Source organism: Falco punctatus (genome assembly GCF_963210335.1).
Source record: "Falco punctatus genome assembly, chromosome: 1".
NCBI lineage: Eukaryota > Metazoa > Chordata > Aves > Falconiformes > Falconidae > Falco > Falco punctatus.
In genome coordinates, this window is record NC_137580.1 from 124441984 (window position 1) to 124467102 (window position 25119).

The 25119-nt window shown below is 48.7% G+C and overlaps 1 protein-coding gene across 1 annotated transcript in view; it reads right to left on the minus strand.

Annotated features, from left to right (window-relative positions):
* RGS9 (regulator of G protein signaling 9) overlaps positions 1-25119 on the minus strand; it is a 64077-nt gene continuing 38958 nt past the window's right edge. Inside the window, exon 19 of the mRNA XM_080402395.1 lies at positions 1-25119. This exon is cut by the window's right edge and continues 5160 nt beyond it. The gene's annotated coding sequence lies outside the window, so the exon portion shown is untranslated.

Sequence of the window (25119 nt, forward strand, 5' to 3'; positions counted from 1 at the left end):
AAAAAAAAAAAAAAAAAAGCAAAAAAAAAGGGGGGGGGGATGGGGGGCGTGCTGAGCAGATTTCCCTTTGCAAGGTCTCCCTCTTGCCCTGCCTCTGCCAGGAGCTTTGGAAGGAGCTGCCATTATTCAGCCTCTGAGTTTTTCTGGGGGAAGAGTGTGGGGGAGCATTTTGTTTCCCAGTTCCAGATTTTCTCGTGCACTTACATGTTTGTCCATGAGAAAAAGAAAAAAAAAAAAAGAAAAAAAAAGTCCTCTATTGTAAAACTTGTCAAATGAGACCACCCAAGTGGCTGAAGGGAGGGAATTGGGAAGGAGGAAGAAATGCCTTGAAAACCATTTTCTTTTTGATGGTTTAGAAAGGGAATTGAATGTTATTGTCTCACTTTAAATATGTTCTTTATGAGGGGGTCATGTAGCAGGCACATGATTTTCTAATTACAACTGTGCAGATAACATGGAAACAAAATATATGGAGATTTTCCAAAACAGAGGATGCATTTTCAAACAATATACTGTACAGTTCATCTTCCAAGTCTCAAAATAAAGCAAAGAGCTTCACTCAGAAGGAACTAGATATAGTTGTAAGCTGTTAATCACTTCCTTTTACCCAGTTTTATTGTCAATGGGAAACCTACTCAGTCAGTTACTGGATAATAACTGGAAAATGTTGTCTGGGCTTTGACGGAATTTTCTCAGGACGTGCTGGTGCTGTCCCTGGAAACAGCCTTGCTAAACCCACTTAGAGGAAAGGAGGAATTCAGACCCACTGTAACACCACCAAGATCCAGAGTTTTCCCAGCAAAACATGCTCATTGTAAATTGGGTATGAAGGGAATTGCATGATCAAATCCCATTACATTGACAGGAAATGAGGCTTAAGTGAAAACCAGTGTTCATTTTTAAACATCTCAGCAAGCAGTGTGGAGAAAGGAAGGGACCTGGGCTTTTCTTTCCCACGCAGAGACACGGGGTGAGTGATGGAGCCCTGTGCCCTGTGAGCCCCTCTGATGCTCCGCTGCAATTGCCGGGGCACACACTGCTCCGTGCCAACCCCTTCACTTGAGCTTTGGGACCCTCCCCGTCTCCCTGGGATGCTGTGATTTCCATCCCTAGCTTGGGATGACATGAAACCCAGCATCTTCCCAGCTGGCAGACAAAATGAGGCACGAATAAGGGAGGGAAACCTCCCCTCGTGCAGCTGTGCAACAGAGGAACAAGGTCAGATGCACTTTCAGGATGGAGGGGATAAAGCAGCAGCCAGGGGTGACTGCTTTTCCACTAGAGCTGGTGGGAATGATTTTTCCCCACTGCCCCTCTGGTGATTCAGCTCCCCAGCCTGGGTTGGTGCGATAGGGGTGATGCATCCTGACCATCCACGTTCCCTGGGACACCAGCAGGGTCACAGCCATTAGGCTTGCTGCCAGGGTTAGACGTGCTCTGGACAGAACTCGTTAGTGCATGGGCACATCACAATGCCAGTCTCTCCATGGAGATGGAAAGCAGTGGGAAAGAGCTAGGAACATGTTCCCAGGATGCCCTTCTTGGTCCTTCCTACCTGCTGAAGTTGAAGGAGAGGATGAGTTCGGATACAAAAAGGGGTCAGAAATGATGCCTGCTATTTTATTACTCCCCAGATTTGCCTCCATTAGAAAAATCATCCTGTCAGCTGCAATACTGATAATTTTGTGCAAAGCTTCATCTTTGCTGTAAACCAGAGGCACAACACCAAGGCACACTGGAAGGCCCTGGTGTGCGCAGGATGGAGCAGGACAACTGCCAACCAGTCCAGGATTTCCTCAATAAAAAAAAACCCAACACAATACACACAACTTTTCCATATGAGATAGCATGGTGAGTTTGTGTGTATGTTTGTTCACATGCTCCCCAACATGCATTTTCCCAGCAGACAGAAACCTTGAAGTGTCACTCTGGCTCCATCCAGCTGGATTTGACCATAATGAGTGATCAGGGTTTTCCAAAGAGGGTAATTTAAATGTGTTTACATTGCCACTAACCCCCCTGCTTTGTTTGTTTAAGATGCTCTGGATAAAGGGATGTGTCTCTGGTCTCTTTGTATCTGAAGTAACACAGTAGCATGTAATTGAGAGTGGATCACTTAAGCTAAACTGTTCTGGTTACAATCCTGTATAATAATAAATTATTGTGGAGCAAAAGGGAAGATTATGGGCTGGATTCTGGGCTCGGCTGCACTGGAGGAAAGCCTGATTTAGGAGAACCCAAAGATGTTCTCAGGCTTCTTTATTCACAGCCCTCCCTGTAAAAAGTAAACCCATCATTCCCCTCCGCCACATCTGTCCCCGATGCTCAGCACTGCAAACCCAATACACACCATGGACTAAGCAGCTGGCAGCTTCCAACCAAGTACAAAATAACCCTTTATGGCCTGAAGTAACCGATCTACCTGGTGCAATCAATACACCTACTGCTCTTGCTGGTTCCAGTTACAACCTCAAGTAAAGCTCTAGCAACTCGAGTTTCCTTATGGCTTTTCCTTTAGAAATTTAGCTCAGTAATATGATTTCATAGATTTGCTCCAGGATGAAAAAAGGAAGAAAAAGCATTGAATGAAGCAAGAAGGAACCCACACTGATTAAGGAAATACTAAAAGAGCAGCAACGGACAGAAAGGGAAGGCAGGAGCACACCACAGGCAAAGTAAACTGCTCTTTTTGTTTAACTGTGTTCTGTCCAAGCCTGCCCAGCATGAAAATCCCCCTTTTAAAAGGGACAGAGCTGGAATTCACACCTGTAAGCTGGACCTGCTGCTCCTGGCATCGGGATGGCCACAAAGACCCAAGTCAGCTTGGATCAGTGTCAGTGCAGCGGGGGTATAAAGGGAGCTGAGCCCTTCCCTTTACACTGGATTACTCCAGAAGAAAGCTGCATTTGTTCGAGGTGGGCTGAATAGGCTTTGGGTTTTGGAGGGGAGTGTTGGGGTTTTTTTGTTTGGGGTTTTTGTGGCTTGGTGTTTGTTTTGGTTTTTTTAATGGTTTTGGGGGGTTTTGTTGTGGGTTTTGGGGTTTTTAAGTACTCACTTTGTATCTAGTTCTGTCCTCAGAAGGGAGAGGGGTTCTGCAAGTCCACATTAAAGCTTCCCTGGGCAGCAGCAAGGAGGCTGTGCTGCCGTGGGTTCAGCCTCTGCACGGCCCAACACGCCACAACAGCCCAGCAAACTGCCCAGCCCCAAGTACCAACTTTAACAGATCACCGTGGATCAATTTCTGACTGATTTGATCCTAAACTCCACTCCCTGATTTCACATAAACACCACCAAATCTGTTCACTAGAAAAAATTTCTAACCCGGAGATGGTACCACGTCTAGTGTTCCAGAAAAGCTGCTGCTTTTCTAGTACTTCACTGCCCTTTTTTGCACTTAATCCTGGTCCCCTTCTCAGCTTGGCAGTGCAAGTTCAGACCCTGGTAGACATCAAAAATGTGTGCAATTAACACCACAGAATAATTGCAGGAAAGAGGAAACCAGTTACGCTTGCAGCGCTGCACTGCTTTGCTGTACCAGCCCTGTCAGAGCCGAGCTGGCACGTGCAGGAGTCCATAACAGGGCACCGCCATCCCACTTGTCACCTGGGCTCTGGGGACCAGGGTTTGAGCAGCTAGTGTATTTATAAAATCAGAGTTTGGGTACCAATCCCGGCCATCCTCAGAGCCGGGAACCCATGAGAGCAGTGCTCCACTTGCACAGCCACGCAGCGACCGTTCCAGCCGCCGATGCTCACGCTGGGCAGAGGCTTTTCTCCCCCGTGCATCACCCGCCGCGGGAAGAGGGGACAGGAGGCAGATGCTCCCAACACCGCTCCATGGCAACATTCAGAGAGGATCCACATCAAAGCTTTCGCTATCTTAGCACTTGCACACCTTTGTGGGTTTTGACTGTCATTGGGCTGCCAGGTACCCACAAGTCTGGAACCCTTCAAGGGCACATCACCCAGCGCACCCCACGCATGCACCCCCATCCCTCCACAGGGTGGGGGCTGGGCTCCCCCTCCACTACCTCAGCCTCCCACCCAAAGCCATGATGCATCTCGGTGCATCGTTCCCTCCTGATGCTTCACAGAAAACAGCCAGGCTCCCCCCAAGCACATTCAAAGGCACTGCGAGTAGAGTCACTTCTCCTCCCAGCCCTTATAAACTGCACCAGGAATTAATGAGCAATCAATGCTGTAATTTCTGTCCTTAGCTTGGGACAATTTGAAGCCCAGCATCTTCCTCATTCTGCGCATTTCTTTCACCAGGCAATTTTAATGAGGTCAAAATTATTTTCCTTCCTTGGCTCTAATCTCCTCAAAGAACAAAAAGAAGAATGAAAAGAAAACACAATATTTATTGTAAATCAGTGACTTCTGCATTAAAATGATCAAAGTGTGTTTGCTGCACACTTGAAGTTCAGATGCAAAGGGATTTCCAACTTAAATAAATAAAAGATTGTTTTTCTGTAATGCAAATTGAGAGGGAGCAATCCGCACAAAGTAGTCAGACATGCTCTGCAGAAGGACTGTCCCACTCCTACAACACCACGTATTTTGCATGGCTGATGCTCTTAATCTTTTCAAAAGAAGCACCACTCCACCAGGGCATGCTAATGCGTGCCAAGGGGAGGAAGTGGACTCTACTTGATGTATGGTTACAATATGCAGCTTAATAATATAATTTCTCAGTTCAGATATTGATCCTTGGGAGCGAAGCAGTGTTGGGAATAGAGCGAAGCAGGGGGTGGAGAAATATCTGCCGCCTGTTTTCTCATCTAACAACTCCCCAAGGAGACAGAGCCTTACCCATCCCACATACCCAGGCGTGACAAGAGATCAAAACTCACTGGGGACATGCACAGTGCCTTTCAGGTAAGTTATACTATTATTAATGATCATAAAAGAAGCTATCAAGGTATTTTACATTTCTTTCATCTGGCAAGCCTGCGAGCACATTTATTAATCGAGGAAGCCTCACTTTTCTGCAAGGTAGATTTTAGTATTTCTCTTCTACAGCCAGGAAGCCGAGGCACTGGGCCGGCACTGCTCACCAGGCACAGCACCACCTGGCCCCGAGCCCAGCACCATCATGGTGCCTCCTGGAATGGGGAACAGGACAACTGCCCCACTGCCCCCAGCCCGAGGGCGATGCCCTGCAACCTGCACCCAGAGCTCAGGCAGGAGAGCAGCCTTGATACCAGCCTGCTCAGATGCCAACCTGGGCTGGCGTGAGCACTGCTGAAATTTGGAAAATACTCCATATTTCTGAAAAAACAGGTCTCTTGTTATCCAGCATTGCCTTCCTTCCACCACTACCCTCTTTGCCCTGCTACCGTGCCGCCCGGCGTGGACTGCAGCACAGCAGCACTGTTCATTTTTCAAGGACGGGCTGCCAAAGCTGGGAAATTCCTCACACATGGCAGTGGCACTTCAGCAGATGTGATGTTTTCTCCCTTTCTACGTTTTCAGAAGTTGTTCTGGTTAACCCCACAACCACCACCGCTACTACCATCTTGTGTGTCAGGAGCACTCATTCATCTCAAGACAACATATGGAACCTGAAATCACCAGAAAAAAATCCCCACTGAAGATTAGGGACATGCTCATGTAATGCGTCCGGAGGGCAGGAAGGGGATTAGCGCATCAAAGTGACTTGTTAAGGTAGTGGGTTGTTTCTGAAACAAGACCAGCTCCAATTCGAGGGATGTGAAGTGTACGTTGAAACTGAAATATCTGTGGCAGACTCTCGGATCCTGTGAAAACCAGTACAAATGTTTAACTGTGTGTAAGTGAGTGTTCCGTTAAGTGTGTGAAGCAAAACATGTGTTTAAGCATTCACAGAATTCAGGACTAAATCTAAAACTGATGGGTAATAGGGGGACCAATATTTGATCAGAATAAGCTCACTTGCCCTCCATAGCTTCAAGCAAACTATTTCCCCAGGTCCACTAAGGAAGGGTGTAGTTCAACTACAGCATAGTCCAAGCTCACTTGTACAAGTCCAGACTTTGTAAAAACCTAGTGTAGTCTGGTTTTGTGAAAAAATTGTGAAGGACAAGCCCAGCACGGCTCCAGGCCCTGGCCAAGGGTCATGCTGCAGCGCTCGGTTTCTGACCAAAACTCTGAAGTGGAGAACTCATCTGTTCTCCATGGTTTATAGCCTCCAGCTCTACGACGCCCTTGCACAGACCTTGCTCAACCCAAAGACAGTCTGTGACAGCCTCGTGGTAAGTGCACACCCTGGGAGTCACCACCACGAGCTGAGCATCATCATCATCTGCTGTATCCCACCCAGCAGGAGCAGCGATGGACTCTGCAGGATGCTGTTTGTTAAGCTGGAATTTTAGAAGATTTCTTTTATTTATGCATCTGGGTGAATGACTATATTAACATTCTTTTTTTTCAAATTGAATGAAAATAGACACTCATGTACAAATTAAACATCGTTTTATTATGTCGTGTACCCCATAATTAGCAGGTAATATTCACTGTTTTAAAAAATTGTTATGCTAAGTAGAAGGATTTTTCCTTAATTACAGGCTAATCCTATTTCCTTAGACATGTGATCTTTTCTTATCTCCCAAAATGGAAAAGGCACATTTGAATGGGAAGTACGTTTGCGTTATCCTATGACGTACAGATTCACAGAAGGATTTTCATTTTCTGTAGAGCTGTTTGCTGGAAAACAGCAAGGCAAACTCTAAAGCATTACATCCTGGAGGGGCAAAGGCGGCACCTTGGTTTGGCCAGTCCTTGCTGAAGTCTCCTGGGTCTGCCTTACGTCCCCTTCAAGGTGTCCTATGTGACACTAGCCATCAGCAAGCCTGAGGACGATGGCTCCTAAATTAGGTGCTTTGACCATTATCTGAATGGTTGATGCATAGACCCTTCTGCTGCAAACCCCTGCCGCCAAGAAGGGGACAAAAGATTTCAGGAGAAGAAAACAGACTGAGGACCGTGCGCTGCTGCAGCAGCAGAGACCAGGTGAGCATCCCTCATCCCGCTGCTCACCGCAGCCTCGCATCAGGTACCCAAGGGCGGCATCCTCAGCACCACATGCAGCTGCAGACAGGGAGGTCAGGCAGCCTAGCGGGATTTTTAGACACCTTGATGACATCTTATATCTTGCAGCAAAGCACTGGCTGCATTTGAAGACAGGTGCAGGCACAACTTAACATCTGTTATTTCTCTAAAGGCCCAAGGAATTGAAAACTATAACTAATTTAATCTGACAAAGTCTTTTGGCTGTAAGACTTATCCTGCCAAACGATAGATAAGAGAAACCAAGGTCCAGAGGAGCAAGGCAGCAACCCTCGTGCTGGATCAGCGGCAGGGCTGAAAGCAACACCCAGGCACTGGCTGCCAGCACCTTCCTCTAACCGCTGGACTCAGTGGCTTTTGTGTTTCTCCTTTCCATTATGCATACCCTTCCCTTTTCCCTTAATGATTTAGTGATGTTTGTTCCCTCACACTGCGCGCAGACCTTGCAGATCAAAATAGCCAGTCATCTAAAAAAAATTCTTTATCCTTTGTTCTTCAAAGAAACCAAATAATCTCAATCCTTTGAGAAAACTCAAAGGGTGAAGGCAAAGCATCAGGACTGATGAGAACAATAGCGGTGTATCCCCCGATGAACGGGCATCTCTAGTGCTGTGTGGTTATTAAAAAAAAATTCCTTGTAGTGAAAATTCTTGGGTCAATTACTTGTTGCCACAGGGAGATTTCCTAGGAGTTTTATTGTTATTATCACTATTCAATGATTATATGTAGCAACACAAAGGTGAATTTTTATGTGAAGAGATGCAATGTTTGGTAAATGTTAAACAACAGAAAGTAGAAGGGGGTGGAGTGATGGGGGATCAAAGTCCCTGTGATTCCTATAACATTTTGGAGCCAAAGCCAGCCATTTACTGCTGCTTTCAGGGGTCTGAAGTATTTTTACTCTTTGGAAGGTTAAGCAGTGGGATGATAGCAACCGGTCATATAACCACAATATTTCTGCAGCAAGCAGTGTCCACTTCTGACAGTGCCATGGTCTCGCTGCCCCATCCCTCACTTCTTGAAACTGTGGAGGAAAACCCTTTAGTTCCCAGCTAACAAACAAACAAACAAAAAAAATCAAGCCACAGCTTCCAAAGCCCACACTATATTGTAATTTTGAGGACACAGAGCTCTCTGGACTGAGGACGCAGTGTCTAACCATCATCACTTGCCTCTCGCTTGGGTTTTTGCCCATTGCATTTTGGAGTGCTTCACACTCCAGTAACAGCAGCGGTGGGAGAGGCTGCGTCCACACCTCAGACCCTAAAGCCAGCTCCCAGCCACGCCAGTTACACTCCAGTGGACAGGAACAAATGCAAAGTGAAGCTGGACAATGCTCCTGCAGATCAACCCTCTCTCAACATAAAGTACCTTTCGGATCCAAATACAAATCATCTATCATTCCCTTTTTACTACAGGTTTGCACACAGGGGACAGTTACTTTGCAGCAACTTTCTCCAAGCTGAGGCAGCGGCAAATGCTGGTTTGCCTCCTCTTTCTGACTAAAGACAAAAGGAAGCATCAGAAAGGGACGAGGCTAAAGTGTTTCCCCACACGCTGGAGACCGGTATCTTCCTTTGACACAACGAGGAGAACACCAGCTCTAGTTGTCTTTTTAAAGATGAAAAATAAGACACAAATTTTTTTCACCCTCTGATGTGAATTACTGAGCTTTTCCAACCAACTACAGCAGAAATGCTTCACTTCACACCTGGAATTCAAAGCTTTGATTCAGAGCACCTACTCCCTCAGACTCCTCCAGCAACTCCACCGAAGGACGTGCCGGTCCCCGCCGCCCTGCCGTGAGGGATGCCCAGGCAGGAGCCCTTTGCCAGGGCAGGCAGCTGCCTCCCCAGCACCACAGCCTGCACACACAGGGATGGGACAGGCAATTTGCGAGGAGTTTACCCCGTCCCATTTCCCACATGGCAGGGGACGTGGATTTTGCTCTGTTCGCACTACTGCGACACGGAAGTAATGCTTTTCCCAGGAACTTGACCCTAACCCCCCGCTCTTGCTCAGAACAAAATTTGCACATCTGAATCACGTCCTGGGGGACCCCGGGGTGCCTACAGTTACAGAAGCAGAGGTGCTTGCCATCACAAGCCTGGCAGGAGCAGGGCCAGGAGAAGGAATGGCTCCCGTTTAACGAGCTGCCTGACGAGAATTAATCCAGTAAACGCATGTTCTGAATGAGATAGGTTTGGATGAGAGGGCTGATACAAAATGCCATCTGGGTATCAAATAGGAAGCTGAAATATGCCTATCAAACCAGCCCTCTTTGATCATCAGAAGTCACTCATCATTTACACATCACAGGAGGATGCTCAACTCCAGAAGGCACAGTCAGCCAAAATGGAAGAAGGATCAGCTGAGTGTTTGTGTCTCAAAGATGCGCAGGCATTAAATACCAGAAATGTAACCCAGTCAACCTCCCAAGGGCAGCAACATCTCACATTCAATTTTTAACACAACTACTAACTCTACTGCTCACTACACATTTAAGAAGCGTTTTCATCCCCAATCTCACAGAGCAATCTCACTTCTGGTTGCTCTTACAAAATCATCCCGCGCGATCTCTCCTGCGTTATTTACAGCCTCTCAAGAGCAGCACTACAGCCGAACGGCAGGGCCGTGCTGCGGAGGCGCTTTTTGTGTCTCGGGGCCTCATCCTCACCCGTCAGGCCACACTCAAGCAGCACCACCGGCTGCAGCTCATGGGACAGCATCACACTGGTGCCAGGCTGGCACCACAGCACACAGACCAGGCTGGGGGCCGCAAAGGAAAGCTCGCTTGCACCTCCTCAGCATCAGGAAAACCAAGAAAGAGTGTAAAACACAGGCTTGCTCCGTTTACGTGATCAAAAGTGAGTGCTGTGCGAGGGATTTTCAGACCACGTGGTTAAAAACACCCCCAGCCCGACAATTTTTAAGGTTAAATAAAGCAGCAGATGACCCGGAGGAAGACAGAGCCCTCGGCCTGCTCTTGCACAGGTAGCAGGACACAACACACGGCCCACGGCAGGGGCCAGGCTCTCCCTGCGCTCCCAGGGTGGCGAGGGGACACCAGGATGGACACATGCCACTCACCCTTTGTCACCAGCCCTCACACCCCGCCGCACGCCCCGCTCACCTGCACAGCCGCCCTTAGCCTGGGCACAGATGAGCAGGTCCTGCCGTCCTTTGGCTTCACCGAGCAGGGACAGCACAGGACTACGCCACCACCACTGTCGCAGCTGAGCAGCCAGGTAGAAGACTGTGATATTGGGGTCCTCAGCACCCCACGTCCCAGGGAAGGAGCCAGGCTGTGCTGCAACCGCTCTTAAGAGCGAGGTCCCTGGGAAAGGCTCACAGCCCCATCAAGGCAAAACAAGAGGCACCTGTGCTGCCCTTCCCTCCTCCCTTAACGTGCCCACCTGAGCTCCTTCCCCTCCCGCTTCTCCTCTGCAAAGGGAAGGGCATCCCTGCCCACACCACCCTCCTCGCTCTCCACCGGGCATAAATCAGCGCGGAGCTGTGTGAGAAGCACATCTCTGGGAAACGTTTGGCACAAAACCCCGCGCTCACTTGGCTTGTTGCACGTTCAGTGCTCGGCTGAGCTTTGCCCAAAGCTTTTTGCTCCGGTTTGCAAACTCCTTGAGCAAACCTGGTCCCAATTTTGAGCTGGTTTGAACACAATTTGAACTGATTTATAGTTTGGCATTAAAAAACAACAACAACCGTTCTTTAAAATGGCAACTTTGACCATAATTTATGTGAGGCCAGATGGAACTTGGTGTTTTCAATTAAGTTTCAGCTGGATTTTGTAATTTTAGTTTTTCGTTCAGAGAGTTAGAGCAAAACACAGAAGAAGGAATGGAAAGCAGTAATTAATTCACATAAAACTTAATGGGAGGGTAGATATATAAATGTCTTGCAAGAGCATGGTGTCCTTCCACGTATGTCCAGCTGCAAATGAAAGACAACAGTAGAAGTGTTGCTTTGAGCTTGTCCCGGTACTGCTTGGCCAGGATTTCTTTCCACACACCAGACCTGACTTTCTAGCCCCCTCGGATCAAGGGTGCCATGCCCAACACCGAAGTCCAAGTCACTTTGACACCGTCTTGTAGCTACTTTCCTTGAGACCGCAGTATTTTAATAGCTAGGATTAGATCGCAGTAAAAGCTGAACCTTTGACATTTCTTCCTAGCAAGTAACTCACAAATTGATGTTAATATTTGGCTGTGCTCAGTGGAGACCAAATCAATACAAAATTCACCCCTGCCCGAGGTACTGAGGCAGGGTATTTTGTTTTTACAGGGGAATATCTGGAAGCTTTTAATGGATTAAAAATAAGTTGCAGTTGATCATTTGTTTGCGAGACAGAAAAGGCTTCAAAGATACACAAGCGGATTAAGCAGAAGCGTTCAGATGATTCACAAGCTGATACAGGCCACCAGTCAGGAAGCGTCTCAAATGACTTGTTCTTTTGTGCCCGCATCAAAGCGCCACCGGATGACTGGCAGCCTCCCTTCTGGCCAGCTGCCTGGGGGGACCGAGGTGGCAGCAGTGTCACTGCAAGGAGCGAGGTCTGCGTGGTTTGGGGAGAAAGAAGAGAATTTCCCTCCTTGCTCACCCCAGAGCATTGTATCTGCAGTTTATTGGAGAAGCTTATGCTAAAGTATGTTTTATCGCCATAACCTTCTCCTCCCGTTGTTTTTCTGCCCTGCTTCTTCTTTCTTCATCCTCTCATCCCTGCTTTATCCTTTTTTTTTCAGCTGGGCCAGGGGATACCACGTGAATGTAAAAGCCTGCAGCTCGACCTGTGGTGGCCTCCTTGTCCTCGCCTTATTGCTGGGGCTCCTAAGCCAAGAAATGCCACCCCAGGGGGCACGGCAGGGTGCCTGGCACCGAGGTGAGTGGCAGCCGAGGGTCACCTTTGGGGAGCTGGATTTATGGCCCACTGAAGGCACCACTGAAAAAACTGGATTTTGGATGAAGCCTTGAGCTGACTGATTTGGGAAAACATAAACGAAGGCTTGAAGATGACAATTACCTTAGCTGTAGAAGTGGTGCCGGCAGTTCTGAATCCACAGTTGCTCCCTTTTTCTTGCTTTTGACCCTTATTCATAGAACCACAGAAAGTTTTGGCTTATAAGGGACCTTAAAGATCATCTGGTTCCACCCCCCTGCCCTGGGCAGGGACCCCTCCCACCAGCCCAGGTTGCCCCCAGCCCCGTCCAGCCTGGCCTGGGACACTGCCAGGGATGGGGCACCCACAGCTGCTCTGGGCAGCCTGTGCCGGTGTCCTGCCACCCTTGTGGTGAAGAATTTCTTCTTTCTATCCAATCTAAATGCCCCCTCTTTCAGTTCAAAACCATTCCCCCTTGTCCTATCGCTACGTGCCCCTGTAACAAGCCCCCTCCAGCTTTCTTGTCGGCCCCTTTAGGTACTGGGAGGCTGCTCTAAGGTCTCCCCGGAGCCTTCTCCAGGCTGAGCAACCCCAGCTGTCCCAGCCTGTCCTCTCAGGAGAGGTGCTCCAGCCCTGAGCACCCTCATGGCCCTGCCCTCCTCTGGATTCGCCCCAACAGGTCCATGCCCTTCTGATGCTGGGGACCCCAGAGCTGGACGCAGTGCTGCAGGGTGGGTCTCACAAGAGCTTCTTGGGGGAGAAGGGAGCTTTCTGCAACCTCCGTCCTCCAAACCTGGGCACGGATGAGCAATGGCAAAGGTGTGGGATAACTGGTAATTGCAGCGGCCCAGGAGAAATGCCAGCCTCAAGGCCCCAGCAGGCTGTGGTGCAGGGAGAGGGTCCTAAGCTGGCTGAGGGACACATCCCACTTCATTCGTCTGAGTTTCTAGGAGCTGGCATTTCCCAAACCGAAGGAGGTCAAACTTTTGCTCAAAGACTGCCAAGAAAACGTTGGACCACAGGGTAAGAGGCAGAGAAAGCTCACTAGAGGGGATTTGTGTGGCTCTGGGGCCCAATTCTGGAGGCTAAGGATTAAGCCCATTGATCTTTGCAAAAGGTCTGCAGGAGATGAAGGCTGTCCGCATTAATTCAAGGCAGATACACAAGCAGCAGCCACATGTACCATGTGGCAGCAAGAACCTCCAGAGTTCACAGCAAAGGATGGCGATTTAATGGAGTGTACTGTGAAATTAGCTAGGAAAACTCTACATAAAGGGAGGAGAGATATTGCATATACAGTGTGTGAGATCATTATATTACAGAGACTTTCAACGCCATCTCATAAGGAGACACTGAAAAAGATCTTACAAGAGACTAAAAAAATCCTGCACCTCTTAACATCCTGCACTTTTAACCAAAGGCTTAACTTGCACAGAGAGCAATGCTTTTCATATTTAAATCCCATCAGCACGATGGCAGGCCAGGAGGAAATATATCCAGGCTTTGGAGCCCAGCTATGAAGGGGGAACATATAAAAATGGGGTCAGCTGGGAAAAGAAGCTGACAGAAACCCCAGTGTGGCCACCAGTTCACTTTCTGGTTTTGAAAGTCAGTAAGTTACTCAGTTCTACCCGGACTCCTTCATCCTAATGTGGATCTGGCACCAGCTGCTCTGTGAAAGAGCAGGAGCTGCTGCCCCATTTAGCAGGGGAAACCTACGCCCAAGACCCCTGTGCCTTACGGTGATTTGCAACAGAACTGAGTGGAGCTGGAGTAGCAATGGGAGGTCATGTGGGTCCATGACTGTCCTCTCCCGTGTCAGCCAAAGTGACTTCTGCACCAGGCAGAGCAAACAACGGTGGCTATGGTCCCCCGTGCTGCTCCTGACCCTCTGTGCCTCTCCCTCCTGCAACCCTGGTGGTGGTCACGGTGCCCATGCAAACTCAGCACAAAAGCCAGCAGGTTCCTTGCTTAGCAATCCCTCTGCCAAGCACCGTAGCCCTTCTTCTTTTGGATTCATGCTCACAATGCTCTCTCCTGTATTTTGGCATTCCAGCATACAGGCAGCTTCCAGCTACTGTAGCTGATACTGCTTTCATTTGCTGCCAGAGAAAACTCGCAGCCTGCAGCCCTGACCAACCATCAGGCTTGCAGCTTCCCAGCTCTTTCAGAGTAACTCTTTTGAGTTTGGTGAAACCACTGGCTTTGCTGAGATCTGCTCCTTCTCTTTGGGTCCAGGGTGTCTCTTTGAATAAGCATGACTCCCTCTGCTCGTGCAGATGGTGCTCACAAACCAGCAAATCCCCCATTAGCTTGCAGGCAGTTGGGAGGAGGCTGTCCTACCTCCCAGCCCTGCCCTTAGGCTCTCCTGGGCACCTTTGTCCTGTGAATCACAGTAAGGATAATGCCCAAAATGAAGATGAACACATATTTAGTCCCCAAGTGGAGTCAAAGCTGGGAATCGGGGCTGGAACTCCACCTCCCTGAAGTTCTGCATCTCCCGGTCCTGGCAGGTTTGGATTGGATCTCAATCCAGGTGTGCAGCAAGGAGCGAGCTCCCAAAGTGCATCAGCAGCAAGGGAGGCAGAAAAGGGGGTCACAAGTGAAATTCCAGTTCATGAAATTATTCCATTTTAGTGTTTCTAAACTAATTTTTATTTGAGCCTTGTGAATAGAGAACATGTGAACAGAGAAATGACTGGGATAGGTACTACACACCTGTAATCACTCCATGCAGGACAGAATATCCAAGCAGAAAATATCAGCGATGGACATGGGACTGGGGTGACACAGCCTCCTCTAGCTTCGGGAACTAGGGAGCTTGTGAGAGAAACGAGCTTCCATATGTTCCTAAAGATCCATTTTCTCACGGACAGTTTTGTTGTAAATCCCCGATACTGGGCTTTAGGAAGGCCAGCTCCACCACTGACTATCACAGCCACTACTCCTAAGGAAGACTGATGAACAAGCCCTACAGAAGGGGTGTCCTGGTGAAGTGATCATCCAGGTTACCGTGCAGAACCAGCAGCACTTTGCACCCCACGTACAGGTGGGATTTGGGAACAAAGAGCTTGTTCAGGCGACCAAAACTTTCAGCTGTGGAAAGGAAGGGTGACTGACTGTGCAGAAAAGAGCTGCATGGGCTTTTTCCTGCCTGCTTTTCTCCTTTGGTCCGCCAGCTTCCCTGTGTGAGGTGGGTATCGCACACCTTGCTTCGACCCCGCACACACAGAGACTTACAGACGTCTTCCCCACGCGCCCTGGGCAGCTGTCCAGCAGGGTGCTGCCAGCTCACCAGAGCACACAGTCAAGGGTCAGGCAGGGAACTTGCCTCTAATATGTCTCAAAAGTTTACCTTTCCTAACGAGGCTAAAAAGATGGCATCTTAATTAGATGGGAAAAGTACATCAAGCTCATTAACTAATTACGAGGGAAAGTCCCTGCAGCAGATGCCTGGATTGCCTAAAGTACTGCTTACTCTTAACTGCTAACTTTGAAAAAGGATTCTGCTATTAAAGCATTATTTGGTTCCAAAAGCACAACAAAGTCATTTATTTTTTATCATGCCTATCCAAACTAACTCCTCACAGCTCTTATAAAGCATGTGCGTGAGAGGCAGGGGGCTAGGGGCGTGGGAAGGCATCCTTACAGCCTGCTGGAGCCATTCACAAATGGCACCAGCTGCCTTTCGAGAGGCCATCCAGTACCTGACACACATAGTCCGGGCTTCAACTGGTGCTTCTACAGCTCTGTCGGGAGCAAAATATTAAATGACCTGAGGGATGAGGGCTGAAGCGTGAAGTTATCAAGCAGCCAAGAATAAACTCAGCTAGTTACCTCCCTATGATCAGCAGAAGACCTTCCCTTCTACTGGGAGCTGATAAAGCAGAAGAAGATGAATACTGTGGCTACTCCTCCTTGCACCAGATAAGGACTTGAACTAGAAATATCTTTTATATCACTGAGCACCTATCATTGCTTGCGAATCAGTTGGTGACGTGCAGCTATAATATTAGGGCTTGACTGGTGATATATGTCTACAAGGACTGAGGCTTCCAGCTCATTGCAGGTAGCCCACTGACTGGTCATGCCATGGAAACAGCTGTTGATCATCAAGAAAGCTCCACCAGGATCAAAACAGTGGCAGAGGGAATAATCCCAGATACCACTGCAGGGAGATATCGGTGCATATTTTAATACTTGGATCCCTTTTTAGAGTACAGGTGTGTCCAGGCAAGTATTGGAAGTTCAGTGGCTAAATCCAAGTTGAGGGAAAGCTGTCCAGACTGGGAAGCCAACAGGACTTTTTCACTGGCCTCATCAGTGTGAAAGTGTTGTGAAACCCACCCTTGCACGGCGGGGTTAAACTGTTCAGCAGTGTGACCTTGCAATGCGCTGACAAACCGAACTCAGCAGAAACGTCCCGTGCTATGCAGAAATGTTTGCAAGAGGTGGGCATACTTCAGAGATTACTAATTACATTTTCTGTCTTTTACTGATAGTAATTGGCTTGCAATCTGCAAAAACATCCTCTCCGCTGCTTTGCAGGGGTATTTTCATGTTTAGGGAGCTAGTGCAGAAAAGTGGGAAGAAAACTTGGCCAGCAACAAACCAGCAATTTTTACATAATCTTCGGAAAGTTGCACGACTCCTGGTGATGTGTCCATTTCCCACCTCTGTAAGGGGGTAGTATGTGAATTTTAGTGGAATTTTTAACAGATTAAAGGTGTGACTCAGAGAGAGGAGAGGTGGTGGAGTCTGGCCAAAGTGTTTAGCTGTAATGGTGATGGATCCATCATGGAGCAGGTCCAGATGTCTCAATCCTGTTTGCCATCCTGTGCTGCACATTGATGTGCAAGAGAAATAATCTTTGCTTTTTGCTTACAGACTAATTTCTTCCTCCCAGTGTGAGGGAACAACTGTGAGGGCTGCAGGGGTGACAAGGAGCAGTAGCACCAGCAGGGATCACAGCAGAGATGAAGGAGAGGTTTGTCTGCTGTGGGATTCCCAGGCACTACAGTCACCCCAAGAACACTGCTTCCCCATTAACCCCTAGCAAGAATTGGAGAGGTTTCAGAGAACTGCAAAAAAGGACCCAATTTTGCAACAGCCTGTCCCAACCCAAACTTCCCAAAGCCTGAGGGACCTTGAATTCTCCATCAGGAACAGCAGCTGGAGCTCACCACTGCCTCCCAGTTCCGTCCCTTGAGAAGGAGGCAATGCCCGCTGTGATCACCCCTATGTAGGACGGCTCTTCAGAGGTTTGTTCCCTGAACTACACACAGCAAACCCTAAACATTTTCCCTCCTCCCCTCTTGAGACTGGAGGAATGCCGTGAAACATTTCTAATCATGTAATCTCAGCTGTCATATGACCTCAGCGAGAGAAAATGGCCAAATTCAGAGGAAACTGTTTGCTTAAACCTATCATTAGCTCAAACCCACCCCCCACCCCCTTTTTAAACAAACAAACAAACAAATGAAAAGCCCCACAGCCCGTAGGGGTGGTGGTGGTGTTTTCCTTTCCCTAGAAAGCCTGAGGAATTGCATGGTCAGGGAACTTGAGCTATTCGAAGATGCCATGAGACCCACACCGCCGGCTAACGATCCATCCCTCTGCTTACGGGAGCATTATCAATAAGGAAAGTCATAAATCGCCCGTTGAACAGGAACTCAAAGACCAAAGTCGTGTAACTCAAACAGGCTCAAAGCAAAAGAGTCCCTTTAGTGTGAGGGTGGTCTGTGTAAAGTTAGGAGACACCTGCTAGCAAGTCCTGAGACACTAGCATCTGTGTAAACTTGCCCCCTCCCTGCGCCCACAGCCCTTATAAGGTGTTGAATGAAGGAGTTTCATGAAAAAAGGCTCTGTTTGGGGCAGTTCGAAGGCTTACATATACCTAAGTAAAACAGAGCCAGTGCTGTGCAGTCCTGGGATGGATTACCAGGGACCACAGGGAGGCCTATTAATTATTGTGACAAGCTGATCTGCTTGCTGACTGGTGGCTTGAGTTGCGTGCAGAGGGGTGGGTGTCCGTGCGATAACAGTCCTCTCTGTGCAAGGGTTTTGGGAGAACACAACAAAGTCAAGAGGATCTGAGGAAACCAGAGCATGAGGGGGGAGCCCAAAGCCAAACGAGCACGTTCACCTGGGGCTGAGAGCTGGGGGGGTCAGCCCCACTCTCAGCTCCAGCCTGCTCTGCATCCCTGGACCAGGAGTGGTACCTCTGGGCCCGCTGCAGCATCACCCGACTGCGGCACCGCAGGCAGCACGGCGCCGAGGCGAGGGAGTGGGCTGGAGGAGCAGGTGGTGACCATCCAGCCTGGGGTCCTTTACCCTTCAGACCAGCAGAAAGCAGGATTTGAACACTGATTTATGTTTAATTGGAAAGCAAAAGCTAAACAGCAAAACCTCTGCATACAAGGCAATCACACTTTCTTATGAATTAAACAGTGGAAATATTTTAGCACTGGCAAAGCTGAAATCTGGAAATACCAATATTTCACCGAAGCGGGTTTTTAATATGCAGAAGTGTCATACATATTACTCTGAAGTTTCTAGCTGCAGGTGAAATCTTCTCATCATCAACTCTCAATATAATATGCGCTTATCTTAAAGGACATTTACTTTCCTGTGCTTACCGACTGTATTTGAATTGTCAAATGACACTTTGCTGAAATTATTAAAACCTAGAGGTCACAGAGAACCCAACTTGAAAGCAGGAACACACATTCTTTCGTCTGAGCAAAAGTGCATATTTGGAATTTTAAATGCAAATTTTTTTGGAGGAAGAATCGCTTTTCTGGCAGTCAAGTACAGATGGAGCATTTGAAAAAAAAAGGTTCTGCTTTAATTTTTGACAAGTGCTGTGAATAGATACTCTGCTGCGCTGTTAGAGGGAAGGGATGGAGCAGAGCCCCGACTGCAGCGAGACGCGGGGAGGGTGAGTGGGGACCTCACACAACCCTCTCTGCTGGTTGTGTTTTACAACAGGCCCTTCCAGCTCCCCCGAGCAGATGGCAGGCAGCCTGGTCCCTCGGGGAGGGCTGCGCTGGGCACTGTCACCCTCCAGCCCTGTGACCTCTGGCTCCTGTCCTAAGTCCCAGCAAAGAGCCGGGCTCTGGCTGCTGCGGTACCCGCACGGCTTGGGCTGAAGAAAGGCAGGCGGTGTCTGGCTTCTATACCCTGACTGCAGGAATGTTTTCTTTCGGAGGGATAAGGCTTATCTGTTCCCCTTATTCAGACTTCCTTTTAGGGTGTTGGAGGAACAGATAGGAAGGGGAAAGCAAAGGTGTTCAGCATCTCTCTCAAAACAATCCTCCAGTAAAACCACCTCACACGACATTTGCAGATTGTCCATAACCTTCCTGCCCCGCGGTGCCTCTCAGCAGGGCGTGCCACGGAGCGTTCCAGGACATGCCTAGCTGTGAGGCCAGACCGTGCCAAAAACGCTCAGGCAAGGAGAAGTGAGCCAGCAAGCTTGAAAGAGGATGAGGAGCATCCTTGCCTGGGTGCCGAGCCAGGTGGGTGCCGCGGGTTGCGTGTTAGCTCGCACCGCGGGGAGCAAGCCCGGCCCGCGCAGGGCACAGAGTGCGGAACAAAAGCCTCGGGGCTCTCGAGTGCAGAGTTTTCCCAACGCTTCTCAGTTATCCCTGTGCTGGACTGGGTTTTGGTCTGTAGCATATTGCGCCAAAGCTTCAGAAGCTGTTTTTATTCTGACGAGGCTCCATTTCTTTGAGAGCTGCAGTGAAGAGCAGGAGCAGTAACGCAGGGAGAGGTGTGTCGCTGCCTCTCCAGACACCTCACCGCAGGTCAATGCGCTCCCGTGCCATGGGTGGGGACCCCGAGAGATGGAGTTGGGGCGAGGTTTCAGAGGGGAGTCCAGACGGGGTTTGGACCACGTGCCCTCTCAGCACCTGCGTGCAGCCAAGTCCATAACCACCGAGAGCCACCAGCCCATTTAAGCTCCCTGGAGTCACAGCAGAGCTGCCAACCTCTCCTCCCTGCCTGCCTTCTCCCCCACCATACCGCTGGGATGACGGAGCAGAGAGATGCCAGAGCTCAGATGCTCAGTATTTTAGCTGTACATCGCTAAACATGAGACACCTGAGGCAAAAGATGAAGGTTCAGGTTCCTACAGCCTTGAGATGAGTGCCTGGTGGCTTCTGCTGCCTCACCTACAGGCTCCATGAGAGGGACTCGGTGTCAAAAAAGCACTGCAGCCCCCACCCCAGTGCTTGAGGCGAGCACCAGCGACACAGAGGTCACTCTGAAGAAGAGGGGATGGAGGAAACCCGCACAATGATAGCAAAGCAGAGCCAGGAAGACATTTCCTACCATGAGAGGCCCTTCCCTTTCCTCCCCTTCCTCTATTACAAATAAAGAATTGGTTTGAGGGGTGTGGGCTCCAGCCCTGCCTTGCTCCAGCCGGTAACAGAGGGCAGTGACATTATCATCGCTACGCTTACCAGTGCACCTGCAAATATACTCCAGCTTCTAGCCCACGCTGAAAGCCGGGTTGTTCACCTCCTCCCAGGTATTTCACCTACTCAACCTGAATTATTTTGCATAGTTGGGCTCACAATCGCCCCTTCCCCTTCATTTCGCTGTGAATCCAGACCCATCCCCACTAACACAATGCAACCTGGCTCAAAGGCGACACGCTTCCTCCAAGTGCCTTCCCTGCCCCGCTGCCTGCCAGCTTCACACCCTCCTTGCAGTCAGCAAAGCCTGCTCCTCAACTTCGTTTTCATGCCTCCTGGAGAGCTCCTCGGTGCTGATCTGAAGGTTGGATGCAGTGTTGTTTTTATATATAAATGACATTATGACAAATGATGAAGGATTAAATTACACTTCAATCAAATCAAGCCAAACCAGTAGGGATTGAGGTCCCAGTGGAAAGTATACATGGAGTTCCTCAGCTTCCTGATTTGAATGACTTTGTTCTTCTTCCAGAGAAGGGCCGGGGGGGTGGGGGGGGGGGAGGGGCGGGGGGAATGAAGACGAAGGAGAAGAGAGGGGAAAGGGAGAGGAGGGGGGAATTTGGCCTAAAATGAAACATTCTCCTTTTAAGTTGAACATTTGAAAATGGCTGGGAGGAAAGAACTGAAACACTGTAATGGCTGATACTGAAGAACAGCCTGGGACTTTTGCTTTTCGAGAACAGAAGCCAGGGAGAGAGCTGTGGTGTGAAAAAGGCAACGCTGTGTGCCTTGAAGGGGAAGGTGTTTGCAGCAGCCCATCTCCTGCAGACACTGAAAACCCCCTGCAAGGCACTAACCCAATTAGCTTTGCAAAGAGCTGTGCTGTGAAAAGGCAAAGGCACTGACAGTGGTTTTGGTAAAGGCTAAAGACAGCTTCACTCTGCCTTGCACTCCCATCAGAGTCACTTTATTATCTTTGTATTACCAGATCTTGCAAAGCTTGGCTCAAGAATCTTTAGCTCTGCATCTCTGTCCAGCTGGAAAGCCTCTCTTAGCAGCGCACTGGGTTGCAGCACTGTTTTGAACAAGGGAGCATTCCTAAATTCTGCAGAAATAGTCATTCCATGAATGTAGAGAGACAGAGAGACAGGCGGGCAGGCAGATACTGTGCTCTAGAATGTGCAGCAGGTACTTTGCTCTAGAGGTTGTATTAAATACTACCCACTGTGTTCTGATTTCTGGGGACAAATCTTGGGTATTGTGTCCCAAACGTCCCGCCAGTGAAAGTCCAAACAAGTCAAGCAGAACACATCAGGGTCTCCTCTGGCTTGACGGTTGCCTCTGAGAGACAATCCACCAGGCTGACTTAACTGTGACACACTTCACCCTGCCAGGATGGTGGCAGTCGGATGAGCTCAGACAAACTCAAAACCTTCCTGGCAGATGAAGTCAACATTTCAGAAAACACTTCTTAAAACCTTGGCACTATGTCTGCATGTGAATCACACACTGTCTCAGCCAGAGCAGGCAGAAGACCTTTTCCCACCTCCTCCTTTGATTACTGCTGTCCTAAAGCAACACGCACCACCAGCACGTGGTATCTGCAGGTCACCCATTAATCTGCAGCAGAGATGATGGACAAGTTTCTCTCTGTTTACAGGGCAGTTTACATTATTCTGGTCATAAAATGCATGTCAGCTGTGCGTGTACCTGCTAGAAGAACGTCTTCCATGTCAGAGATAAAAATTCTGAACACTTCAGCAGGGCTAGAATATCCCTCTTACTGCATGGTAAAGCCACTTCCACTGGAAAAAGAATGAAGCCTACAAAAGCACACACATGCACACATGTCTACACATGTGCGCAGGCACACGCTCCAGCCTGCAGCTCAACGGGATAAAAAGGACAAGACCATCCTTTCCAAAAGTCTTCTGCTACAAATTTTCTCCCCATAGTAATAGGCTTTGCAAAGTATCTTAAAGAATAACTTAAGCAGTAATTCCCAGGAAACCATTTCTTACCTATGGTTAATGTCCGATCTGTTCACATTACTTCTCAACTTTCTGACACAGAAATCAAGGAGAACATTTGCAGAAATCAAGATCCATATTGGTTCAGCCCCTGAGGATAATAAAGACTTAGAAATATGTACAAATTTAAGTGGTTTTGAATAAGGACAGCATTTCAAAAAGCAGTCGAATTGTTACTTTGAAATAAGCCATTATTTTCTGCTTTTTTAAATTCCAGTCTTTAATAGGGGATGAGATCCAGACTGCCAAGAACCAAGGAGAGTTTTTGATGCAAATGTAAAGCAGCATTTAAAAAGTGCAAGTATCCCATAATAGAGCCCAGACTGAATTGCCGGCTCCCAGACATGCCTGGAGCATCCAGGGGTCCATCCAGCCCAGGAGGTCAGAGCTGGAGGGTTTAGAGGCCCTGTCCTCTCAAGTGCTGACCTCGGGGTTCACCTTGTTTCTCCTGGTGAGGCCGTGGGGCTCACACCACAGCCCCGTACCAAACATCTCCTGCCCAAGCCCATGGGAGGTCTGACCTGGGGGCAGCCCAGACGCACAACATGGGCAGATGTTGCCATGGCAGGGAAGGGATAGGAGGACACCTCCTGAAGTCTCTTTGGACTGTTTTTGCTGATCCTATCCCTGCCAAACATCCCAGGAAAAACTCTGTCTTTCAGTGGGATTTATCAAAGAAAGCCTTTCTTTCTCCTGGTGCCATACTTGGAGAAAAAACATCTGGTGTGGAAGCATCGCTGGCATGAACATGCGTGATTCACACACCCTTCGATGAGCTCAGGATCTTCATGATCAAGACCCTCTGTGGACACCCACTCCTGGCAGCGGCCAGATCTTTGCAAACGTCTGGGTTCTCAGCTGTGGTAGAGCTGGAGGCGGCAGCAGGACGGCAGATCCTCTCGGTCTTCCCCACGCAGAGGGAAGTGGAGCAGCACCGTGCCGCCCTCACTCCCAGCCACCTGGAGGGTTTGCAGGGACACACGTCTGCTGACCCCGGAGAGCTAAGCCTGCTCCGCTCAGAGCACGGAGGACCTGGAGATGGGACGGCAAGCGGGGGGTGAAGGTGCATCCAGCAGAAGAGGGGACTGCCACACACCTAGGCGCCTGCCCCACGGCACGTGTGCAGGAGGGATGTGGGGAGCAGGGAGGAGACCCGCCGCAGCGGAGCACGGCACAGCACACCGGGGGAGTCAGCAGAGCGAAAACGGGAGCTGGCGCTCGGCAAAAGGCCCAGTTAGCTGTCCTCCTGCGAACAAACAGCCCCTCGCCCCAACTTTTCCGAAGATTGCTCACGAAATAAAAGGGCCACAGAATTGGAGAGATCAACCTAAGTCATGTACATCTATTTAACAAGAAAACTCATTGATAAGCAAACCACCTGATGCTTGCACAGCAGAAAAGAAAACACCTGGTTCTGCCTGTGGGTTGATAAGCCAGTATCTTTAATCTTTTTTTTTTTCTCTTGATGACTGAAGTACACACTCTGTGCGGCCCTATGCTCCAGCCACATTGGTAATAGTAACAAAGCTTTGATGTCCCCCTCATTCAACAGAATGTTGTTTAGTTCAAAGCGAAGAACAGAGGCAATTCTTTGCTTTTAAATTATTAGCTCCCTAAGTCTTCTGTAATGATATAGTTTGACTGAAGTGTGCAGTTTATTAACTACATAAAGACGATATTATTAGAGCGGAGAAAGGCAGCCGAAAGTTTTGCCTTTCAGCTCAGCAGCAGGGGTTTTTGATACTTTGATCTCAATCAATGCTAAATGTCTTTGTGAGATAGAGGGAGCAGCAGAAATTACCTTTGGCACCATGACTACATCAATTATTTAGTTCTTTTTCTTATAAATTAAAGTGTTCTTCAACTTTTACCCCAATTTTTTCTTCTCCCCCCCCCCCCCCTTCAGTTGATTGGGAAAGAAAGGAAAAAAAAAAAGAAAAAAAAAGCTGACTGGAAGAAGTCTGGCTATGAACATTAATAAAAACCCCACTGACCTTTCGCAGTCCTGGTCGGGAAGGGTCTTCTCTGGGTGAGGAGATGAAAAACATATGAAAAACAACAGCAAAAGCGTAGCTTGGGGTAATGTGCTGTTTAACCAAATGACTGTGTAGGTTGTTATTACAAATTTTTTCTATATCTAGCCTGATATCTTTTTTCTTTTTGGTCTATTCCAATCTTGCTAACATGAATGTAGCCAGAAAAATAGGCCACCTGATGGAAACTGAAGGATTGCTCTAAACGGGATTTAAAGTGTTGGTGTTTGTCAATGTTCCCTCCATTGCTTTCAGCACACACAGCAGAGGAAAGCTGAGGAGCAAGAACGAGGCAGCTTCATCTCGGGTAACAATGAGAATAAACTCAGGTCTCCTGCGGCTTAAAGAAGAGCTTGCAAAGAGCCGGGCCACCCTACCTGGAGTTGCAGCAGGTGCCTGCACACAACACATTGGATGCACTAACTCTCACTAAAGCCACTGGTGTTGGATAACCCCACCATGTATAACCTGTCATCACATCCTACGCATAGCAAAGCTGTGTCCAGTGCAGAGTTACTCCCCTAGAGCCAACGGAGGGAACAAACCATTTCCAAAGTGAATTCATCCCATCTGAAGAGGGGTGACTAACTCTTTCCCTGGGGACAGAGGGAATCCAGCATGATGGGACTAGAGGTGGGCGAGGATAATAGAGCTCAGTGCTCCTGCTGCATAACAAATAGGTAGATATTTCAGGGGAAT